Genomic DNA, 8,845 nt, shown 5'->3' with positions numbered 1-8,845 from the left:
AACACACGCGAGACAGATGGGGAGAAAGATCGCCATCTGAAACACAGGCATTGTAAAAAAAAGAAAAAAAAAAGTGCTACCTCATCATCTTTACCATTACCGTGTGTGTGTATGTATATATGCATGTGTGTGTGTGTGTGTTTGTGTATTTATATATATATATATATATATATATATATATATATATATATATATATATATATATATATATATATACGCACACATGCTAGCATAGCTTAAACGCAGCTGGAAAGCTCAGCCTTGCACAAGAACCACCCCCTGTCGCAAACCCCTTTGAAACATTCAAATGCCAAACACGAGTAGAGCGAGGTCGTTCGAACCTGGCGCCAAAACGCATTGGCGCCATCTGTGTACGGAACTAGGAAAACCTGCGGACTTTGCAATACAGAAAGAAAGGTAGATGGCGCGAGCTAACGCTCCATTGCATACTAAGAACGAGAGTTAGTGAATAATGGCAGAAACGTCTTGGGAAGAGAAAAAAAAAAAAAACACGCAAAAGTTGTTGGCTTGTGCAAGCACTCTATGTTACAGCGATTAAAGAGCATAGCATCTTCTACAACAGCAGCTACAAAAAGAAGAAGAACGTGAGAGAGGGAGAGAGACAGGCGTGTTTCTTTGGAATGCAGAGCATGCAGCACATACTATAAAGTGCCAAAGAGACGGGGAAAGCAGATGGCGCGAAGGTGTATGTCCTCAAAGCTTGAAAGCAATTTCTAAATTACATGTACCGAAGTCCACCTACTCTCATCAGGTTGCTCCCGCCTCCAGTTGCGTTTAAAGTGAAATTACAGTCGCCTCAAAGGCAGACAGAGAGAGAGTGAAAATAGGTACACTTGCTTCGCGCAGCTGCAGCCGTTCAAATTTTACAGCAAGAGCACTCCCGAAGCAACAAAGTCCGCTGCCGCCTGGGCGCAATGCGCTCGCTTCAGTAAATTGCCGTGCTGGCCTCGGCAACCAAGAGGTGTAGTGCGGCAGACTGCTGCATTGTAGCACACCGCAAACCGTGCAGACGTAAGCGATCGCCTCGACATCGCTGCGAGCGCTCGAAGAGACAAAGTCCGAAACCACGTGTGCCGGGGCGGTGCGAGCGCGACGCCTTTGACGCAACTTTTGCGTACAAGCCGCCGCACCGCCACGACGGAATCGCTGGCATCCCGCACGCAGCTGCATTGTGTCACGCCGGCAATCGTTGAAACACCACGCAGTCGTCGGCGTCGGCCCCGACATGGTTGCGAGCGCTGGAAGAGACAAAGTCCGAAACCGCGTGTGCCGGGGCGGCGCGAGCGCGACGCCTTTGACGCAACTTTTGCGTACAAGCCGCCGCACGGACACGACGGAGCCGGTGTCACCCTGCAGAGGGCTGCACTATAGCACGCCGGGAACCGGCAAAGAACCGCGCCAGACGTCGTCGTTGGCCGCGGCGTTGCCGCGAGCACGCGAAGAGACAAAGTCCGAAAGGACGTCAGCCGGGGCGTCGAGCACGCCGCCCGCACTGTTCGCACGCGTGCTCGGAAATGGCGAAGGGGCCGCGCTAGCGTGCCTTGAATCGGTGAGCGGCGGTACCGCGGCGATCGCCAGAGCTCGAATCCGCCCTGCAAAAGCCAAATATTGGCGCTCGGCTCGGCGCAGTACGCCGCCGCGTCGCACGAGTACGGCCCCATGGAGGTCTGGGCACTTATCGCTGCTACTGTAAGGGGCCGTACGGCCCCGGCCGACATTGTACCGTAGTGCGATTTTCGGCTTGCGCGTGCTCGTGGCGTAGTCCGCGCACCGTTCCGACGTCGACAATCGTGCCCACGACTACGCGAGCGCTGGAAGAGACAAAGTCCGAAACCGCGTGTGCCGGGGCGGCGCGAGCGCGACGCCTTTGACGCAACTTTTGCGTACAAGCCGCCGCACGGACACGACGGAGCCGGTGTCGCCCTGCAGAGGGCTGCACTATAGCACGCCGGGAACCGGCAAAGAACCGCGCAGACGTCGTCGTTGGCCGCGGCGTTGCCGCGAGCACGCGAAGAGACAAAGTCCGAAACGACGTCAGCCGGGGCGTCGAGCACGCCGCCCGCACTGTTCGCACGCGTGCTCGGAAATGGCGAAGGGGCCGCGCTAGCGTGCCTTGAATCGGTGAGCGGCGGTACCGCGGCGATAGCCAGAGCTCGAATCCGCCCTGCAAAAGCCAAATATTGGCGCTCGGCTCGGCGCAGTACGCCGCCGCGTCGCACGAGTACGGCCCCATGGAGGTCTGGGCACTTATCGCTGCTACTGTAAGGGGCCGTACGGCCCCGGCCGACATTGTACCGTAGTGCGATTTTCGTCTTGCGCGTGCTCGTGGCGGTGTCCGCGCACCGTTCCGACGTCGACAATCGTGCCCACGACTACGCGAGCGCTGGAAGAGACAAAGTCCGAAACCGCGTGTGCCGGGGCGGCGCGAGCGCGACGCCTTTGACGCAACTTTTGCGTACAAGCCGCCGCACGGACACGACGGAATCGCTGGCATCCCGCACGCAGCTGCATTGTGTCACGCCGGCAATCGTTGAAACACCACGCAGTCGTCGGCGTCGGCCCCGACATGGTTGCGAGCGCTGGAAGAGACAAAGTCCGAAACCGCGTGTGCCGGGGCGGCGCGAGCGCGACGCCTTTGACGCAACTTTTGCGTACAAGCCGCCGCACGGACACGACGGAGCCGGTGTCGCCCTGCAGAGGGCTGCACTATAGCACGCCGGGAACCGGCAAAGAACCGCGCAGACGTCGTCGTTGGCCGCGGCGTTGCCGCGAGCACGCGAAGAGACAAAGTCCGAAACGACGTCAGCCGGGGCGTCGAGCACGCCGCCCGCACTGTTCGCACGCGTGCTCGGAAATGGCGAAGGGGCCGCGCTAGCGTGCCTTGAATCGGTGAGCGGCGGTACCGCGGCGATCGCCAGAGCTCGAATCCGCCCTGCAAAAGCCAAATATTGGCGCTCGGCTCGGCGCAGTACGCCGCCGCGTCGCACGAGTACGGCCCCATGGAGGTCTGGGCACTTATCGCTGCTACTGTAAGGGGCCGTACGGCCCCGGCCGACATTGTACCGTAGTGCGATTTTCGTCTTGCGCGTGCTCGTGGCGGTGTCCGCGCACCGTTGCGACGTCGACAATCGTGCCCACGACTACGCGAGCGCTGGAAGAGACAAAGTCCGAAACCGCGTGTGCCGGGGCGGCGCGAGCGCGACGCCTTTGACGCAACTTTTGCGTACAAGCCGCCGCACGGCCACGACGGAGCCGGTGTCACCCTGCAGAGGGCTGCACTGTAGCACGCCGGGAACCGGCAAAGAACCGCGCAGACGTCGTCGTTGGCCGCGGCGTTGCCGCGAGCACGCGAAGAGACAAAGTCCGAAACGACGTCAGCCGGGGCGTCGAGCACGCCGCCCGCACTGTTCGCACGCGTGCTCGGAAATGGCGAAGGGGCCGCGCTAGCGTGCCTTGAATCGGTGAGCGGCGGTACCGCGGCGATCGCCAGAGCTCGAATCCGCCCTGCAAAAGCCAAATATTGGCGCTCGGCTCGGCGCAGTACGCCGCCGCGTCGCACGAGTACGGCCCCATGGAGGTCTGGGCACTTATCGCTGCTACTGTAAGGGGCCGTACGGCCCCGGCCGACATTGTACCGTAGTGCGATTTTCGTCTTGCGCGTGCTCGTGGCGGTGTCCGCGCACCGTTGCGACGTCGACAATCGTGCCCACGACTACGCGAGCGCTGGAAGAGACAAAGTCCGAAACCGCGTGTGCCGGGGCGGCGCGAGCGCGACGCCTTTGACGCAACTTTTGCGTACAAGCCGCCGCACGGCCACGACGGAGCCGGTGTCACCCTGCAGAGGGCTGCACTGTAGCACGCCGGGAACCGGCAAAGAACCGCGCAGACGTCGTCGTTGGCCGCGGCGTTGCCGCGAGCACGCGAAGAGACAAAGTCCGAAACGACGTCAGCCGGGGCGTCGAGCACGCCGCCCGCACTGTTCGCACTCGTGCTCGGAAATGGCGAAGGGGCCGTGCTAGCGTGCCTCGAATCGATCGGCCGGGGGCCCCGTAGGGCGACAGACAGGCAATTGTGCAGGAAACCGTACTGGCCATTGGCGAGAAATTGCCGTTCGCGCATTCGGTGGACGCGCTGCGCTTTCACGACTTCGGCATTGTGCTGCCGACGTAAGCTTTCAATCTTGCTCGCGGCGTTACGAGGCGGCACGATTTTCGCCAAACGCTCGTCGAAAGTGGCACGAGTACGGCCCCATGGAGGTCTGGGTACTTATCGCTGCTATTATATGGGGGTCCCAGAGAGCAGTCGCCCCCAAAGCGACCTGGGTGTTTGATATGCGGCGGGCTTCGTGCCCGTCAAGCGTGTCCCCGGTATCGCTCCCGTGGATCCCACAGCTGACGTCTGCAGCCTCATCCGCTTGATGCGTTAGGGGCTGGTTGTCGGACGACGCTTTTTCCACGATATCGAAGTGTGTTCCGCATCGTCCTCGGACGAATCAAATACGAAAGCGCCGAAGGCGCGGGCGTGACCCGTCGCCTAGCGGCTTTGCCGTCTCGGCTACGTTGCAAGTGTCGGTCGGTCCACCAGTGCTGCGGGCTCGAGAGAAACCGCAAGCCGCGATCGAGTCGACACAACCGGTCTATCGAGAATGTTGCGTGCTTCTTGCCGCGTGGCGATACCCGGCCCTGCGGGGAGGGCGCCGTTGCGAGCTCGAACGCCGTCGTCTCGGACTGTGCAAAGTGCTACCCTTTGCGAGAACGAAGCGTGTTGGGGCGCCTGAAGGTGGCCTCGGCATCGCAAAAACGGCGTCCGGCCTGCTTGAAAGGCTGGACGCGCAGTTGAACGATTACCTGGTTGATCCTGCCAGTAATCATATGCTTGTCTCAAAGATTAAGCCATGCATGTCTAAGTACATGCCGAAATAAGGCGAAACCGCGAATGGCTCATTAAATCAGTTATGGTTCCTTAGATCGTTTCTTCCTACTTGGATAACTGTGGCAATTCTAGAGCTAATACATGCAGTGAGCCTGAAGCCCTTTGGGCGACGGGTGCTTTTATTAGACCAAGATCGATCGGGTTTCGGCCCGTATTGTGTGGTGACTCTGGATAACTTTGTGCTGATCGCATGGCCACGAGCCGGCGACGTTTCTTTCAAGTGTCTGCCTTATCAACTTTCGATGGTAGGTTACTTGCTTACCATGGTTGTTACGGGTAACGGAGAATCAGGGTTCGATTCCGGAGAGGGAGCCTGAGAAACGGCTACCACATCCAAGGAAGGCAGCAGGCGCGCAAATTACCCACTCCCGGCACGGGGAGGTAGTGACGAAAAATAACAATACGGGACTCTTTTGAGGCCCCGTAATTGAAATGAGTACACTCTAAATCCTTTAACGAGGATCAATTGGAGGGCAAGTCTGGTGCCAGCAGCCGCGGTAATTCCAGCTCCAATAGCGTATACTAAAGCTGCTGCGGTTAAAAAGCTCGTAGTTGGATCTCAGTTCCAGACGAGTAGTGCATCTACCCGATGCGACGGCTCGGACTGAACATCATGCCGGTCCTTTCTTGGTGCACTTCATTGTGTGCCTCGAGAAGGCCGGTGCTTTTACTTTGAAAAAATTAGAGTGCTCAACGCAGGCGAGTCGCCTGAATAAACTTGCATGGAATAATAGAACAAGACCTCGTTTCTGTTCTGTTGGTTTTTGGAATACGAGGTAATGATTAAGAGGGACAGACGGGGGCATTCGTATTGCGGCGCTAGAGGTGAAATTCTTGGACCGTCGCAAGACGAACTACTGCGAAAGCATTTGCCAAGAATGTTTTCTTTGATCAAGAACGAAAGTCAGAGGTTCGAAGGCGATCAGATACCGCCCTAGTTCTGACCATAAACGATGCCAACCAGCGATCCGCCTGAGTTACTCAAATGACTCGGCGGGCAGCTTCCGGGAAACCAAAGTGTTTGGGTTCCGGGGGAAGTATGGTTGCAAAGCTGAAACTTAAAGGAATTGACGGAAGGGCACCACCAGGAGTGGAGCCTGCGGCTTAATTTGACTCAACACGGGAAAACTTACCCGGCCCGGACACTGGGAGGATTGACAGATTGAGAGCTCTTTCTTGATTCGGTGGATGGTGGTGCAATCTGTCTCGCGTGTGTTGGAGCGATTTGTCTGGTTAATTCCGATAACGAACGAGACTCTAGCCTATTAAATAGGTGCGGGGTTCCCAGCACCTTACAACCTTCTTAGAGGGACAAGCGGCTCCTAGCCGCACGAAACAGAGCAATAACAGGTCTGTGATGCCCTTAGATGTCCGGGGCCGCACGCGCGCTACACTGAAGGAAGCAGCGTGTCTTTATCCCTGTCTGAAAGGACTGGGTAACCCGTGGAACTTCTTTCGTGATTGGGATAGGGGCTTGCAATTGTTCCCCTTGAACGAGGAATTCCCAGTAAGCGCGAGTCATAAGCTCGCGTTGATTACGTCCCTGCCCTTTGTACACACCGCCCGTCGCTACTACCGATTGAATGATTTAGTGAGGTCTTCGGACCGATGTCCGGCGCGGCCTTTCGGTTGCGCCGGTCTGTTGGAAAGATGACCAAACTTGATCATTTAGAGGAAGTAAAAGTCGTAACAAGGTTTCCGTAGGTGAACCTGCGGAAGGATCATTACCGGATTGTGAAGGGTGGCGAGCGCCATTGTTTCTACCCCGTGTGGGTGAAGCAGCTCGCTGCGCCCGACGCTTTCCGCCGCTGGCCCCGCTTGGACGCGGGGACGGCTATACCCGAACATGCCGGGGACTGCCTGAATTTTGAGGGGCGCCCCGTGCCAAATTTGTTGCGCCCAGTGGACGCCGGCTGCAACCTTGGACGGTTGGCTTGGCCGCGCCCGCGGGTAGAAACGGCGTAACGCACACTGGGTGGGCTTTCTGTCCGCTTTGGCGCTCTTGCGCGGAATGGGAGTAAGACGACCCGACCTGCTGCTTTGCCCAGTACGAGGGGAACGGCGAAGCGTGCGGTCGGTCAAGGAACTGACGGTCGAGAGCTAATGCCGCTGCCGCTTAGTACACACACGGAACCGTGGTGCGAGCGCTCTCCCGTCCTCCGCGGCAAACGCTGCCGAGTCTGAAAAGGCTGGCGGCTGCCGGTCGCTTCCTGCGGCGAGTATGGAGTAACGACCCGACTTTGTTGCCACCCAAGTACTAAAGGAACGGTGTGGCGCTCGGTCGGTCATGGAACTGTCGGTATGAGGGTGCGGCTGCCAAGTACGGAAGGAACCGTGGCCTAAAGTGCTCTCCCCGTCCTCCGCGGCAAATGCCACCGAGTCCGAAAGGGCCGGAGGCTGCCGGTCGGCTCCTGCTCGTGACGCGCGAGGTGTCGAGATCGCGGTTTAATGCGACGACGTCTGCAGGCTATTCGCCCGCCGCCGAGGGAAAGGCGGCGTTGCTGCGAAGTACCGAAGGAAACGCGGCTTTGCTACGTCGGAAGCGTTCTGCGGTTAGCGGACTTGTGCGCTTTGGGAAGGCGCCGCACGTCGAAAGAGGAAGTACGGACAGACGAGGGACTGTAGTCCCGGTTTCGAACGCACTTGCGGCCAGGCCCTTGCTGGCTTCGTCTTCCGCCTCAAGTAGACTTGTTGTGGCGCCGGCGCAGGGAGCCGTCCCTGGCACTGGCCGAGTGGTTTTGGAGAGCTGCGCGAGTACGCGCGCCGGGCTCTTGTCTTTCGTCTCAAGTAGGCTGTTGGATCAACAGCGGTTATGCTGCGGCGATCTGCCGATGCGAAAGTGTGTGTGTGTTTGAGGCCCTTCTATGAACCTACTGCTGACTGAAGCGAAGCACGTCGATGGGGGTGAAGCCCTGCCCGTGGCCGTGTAGCCGTTAAAGACTCCACAGCGGCTTAGCCCTAATCATGGCTCTGTCGCTCTTTGCAATTTTTAGTGGAGCGATGTGAACGTGCACACGAGACACACGGGTCCGGTGGATGGTTGGCAGGTAAAACCGGCTTCGAGTGCGCGCAAACGGCATAAGGTGCCTCGAGGGCAAGCGAGGAAGGCGTGGGCGCAAAACACACGCGCGAGTAGCAGGAGTGGAGTGCCATTAGGCTTTCAGCTGCTGAGACGCGGCCGCCGAAAGAGCGAGACTGGAGGAGCGCACGCCGAAAGGCGCTCTTCGAAACCACACACAGGGAGACGCCACGTGCCTAAAACCCTGGTTGTACTGTACTGAATTGAACAAACTATTTTTCACGACTCTAAGCGGTGGATCACTCGGTTCTCGGGTCGATGAAGAACGCAGCCAGCTGCGAGACTTGGTGTGAATTGCAGGACACACTGAGCACTGATTCTTTGAACGCACATTGCGGCCTTGGGTCTTCCCTTGGCTTCGTCTGTCTGAGGGTCGGATCACATATCAAGAGAGACTTCGGCGCACAGGGAACGTGCGTCCGTCGACTCGTTTTGACCGCGTCGGCATCATGGACAGTACGTTGAGCGCTAAAGCCACGCGCCAGCGGCCTCACGAGAGGGAGACGGTGGCAAACCGTTGTGCCAATTCTTCGAAAAGACGGAAACGAGGCAATACTACTGCAGCGTGACGAGTGCGCGCCTCTAGTAAGACCGCCGCAGGATGGAGTCGGATACCTGCAGGGAAAGAGCGGTCCAAGCACGAGGCGCGAACGTCTGTTGCCATGTAGCGCGCACGTTTGCGAGAGAGTCGGAAGCGCACGCTTGCGTGCACGGAAAACGTGGGAATGAAACGCCGGCCGATTCCCGCGCCGTGCGCAAAGCCAGCGCGATCGCAATTTGCGCTGTTTGCCTTCGAAGTACGTCGAGCTCCAG

At 58.4% G+C, this 8,845-nt stretch overlaps 2 non-coding genes across 2 annotated transcripts; both read left to right on the top strand.

The window, feature by feature from the left end:
• Window positions 1-4,865: 4,865 nt before the first annotated feature.
• Window positions 4,866-6,680, top strand: LOC140215150 (small subunit ribosomal RNA). The gene has a single exon (XR_011892069.1). It is a non-coding gene; the product is annotated as a small subunit ribosomal RNA (ribosomal RNA).
• Window positions 6,681-8,255: 1,575 nt separating this feature from the next.
• Window positions 8,256-8,408, top strand: LOC140215149 (5.8S ribosomal RNA). The gene has a single exon (XR_011892068.1). It is a non-coding gene; the product is annotated as a 5.8S ribosomal RNA (ribosomal RNA).
• The last annotated feature ends 437 nt before the right edge of the window (window positions 8,409-8,845 follow it).

The sequence above is a fragment of the Dermacentor andersoni genome, unplaced genomic scaffold, assembly GCF_023375885.2.
Source record: "Dermacentor andersoni unplaced genomic scaffold, qqDerAnde1_hic_scaffold ctg00000857.1, whole genome shotgun sequence".
Lineage (NCBI taxonomy): Eukaryota > Metazoa > Arthropoda > Arachnida > Ixodida > Ixodidae > Dermacentor > Dermacentor andersoni.
This window is presented reverse-complemented; position numbering and strand designations above follow the sequence as displayed.